Genomic DNA, 1,686 nt, shown 5'->3' on the forward strand with positions numbered 1-1,686 from the left:
ACCGAATTAGGGTCGAAGGATATATGCGTACAGGATTTAAAACGCTACAGTTATATGAGATTTATGCCAGTCATGGAGGCCTACCCGGGTTGGCCTTGATCCTATATAGAAACCTGACCAAAACATTGGTCGTGGGCTTCTGTTTTCACTCTCTACTCTTTCATAAAAGCAAGTGCTGATTACTTCCAATTAGAATGGGCCCATCGTCATATGTTGAACCACATGTAACTTTTGATGGCTTGACTTTGGAAAGCCAGGACCATAAAATAGTCGGTTCTTTTTCGCTTTTAAGGAGTCAAGGCCTTGATTCACTTTCAACGTGTGCTTGGATGTTTTTGCCAATCATGGATACCAAAAATAGTTTGGAACCTTTTTTTGATTTCACCTCATCCCTCATTTTTATTCAATCAAGTCGATCTTTTTGCGTCAATGTTGTATCACCCATTAACCAAAACCCAAAATAAACTCGAAGAGATAAAAGTATCAATCAAAATGAAAGCTCGCATTGAAAGGAGTTTTTCAAATTGACAGGTCAAAAGGCATGCTGCTCCAAATAATTTTGAAGTATAGTTAAACTAGTGAATCTGCCTGGTTTGGCCAATTTAGTTCAACTATTTATTTATTTATTTATTTATTTATTTGGAAGTTCAAGTTGATGGGTGTAAAAAAATTCCTTTTGATATTGCTGTACCGAATATTGGGCGGAGTCAAAAAATACGTACCAGGGTATCGCCGTTCATTTACCAATTCCCTTTCCGTGTGTGGGGATGTAGCATGAGGTGGCAAAATGAAACATCCACTTGGACTGACAGGAAGTTTTAAAAATAACCCGGGATGTCTTGATATTCTTACATGCTAGTTCATGGATACTCTCCCGAAGATTTGATTACGTTTCCCCTTGAGTAGGATGTTATAAATTGCACAATTGTTTGTCAGGCTGACATATTGATTCAAAGACTTCCTCGCTCTATGTATACCAGTAATTTCTGAGCTAATAAGAAGATCCCATTTGGGGATATCAGTGAAAATGTTTTGCTAAGACATTGAAGCTGCTTACAAGACAAAAATAATAATTCAAATATTCATTGTCTCCAAAGCCGAATTTGAGCAGATATCATTTATGTTAAATTATAACCCAGGAAATATCATGATTCCATTTATTTCCAGCCTGGCAAACCACCGTTATTAGCGACGTTTATGCAAATCACGACTTAACGAACTCTATTTTTGACCGTCGAACCAAGGGATTAGAACCAATACACCATTTTCTTGGTTTTTAGTCACAAATAATTTAAGACTTAGATACTTGACTTCAAATCAGGCATTGCACTTCTTCATGAATATCTGATCCCAAGTGTTCGGCCTTCGCTGTCTCTATTCGCAAGATGGTGTTTTAACCGGTGATCGTGGCATTAGTCATCGAGACAACTCAATCCGTTCATGATTGTACATAGATGAATGAAGCAAGAATGTGTACAAAGAGCAGGGGAGGGGGAAGAAAGAGAGAGAGAGCGCTGGAGCTGAAGTTGCGAGGCTAGTTAGTGGGTATTCTAATCCTTCTGTCTCATACAAGGATCCTTTAACAATGCCAAATTAAGGAGCCACCGACAATATTCATCATGGTCTGGTTCCATCTAACCGGGGAATGAGTCTACTCGGTCGGTTGGTCTCTCTTTCCTTTTTGGC

The sequence above is a fragment of the Tigriopus californicus genome, chromosome 5 (genome assembly GCF_007210705.1).
Source record: "Tigriopus californicus strain San Diego chromosome 5, Tcal_SD_v2.1, whole genome shotgun sequence".
NCBI lineage: Eukaryota > Metazoa > Arthropoda > Copepoda > Harpacticoida > Harpacticidae > Tigriopus > Tigriopus californicus.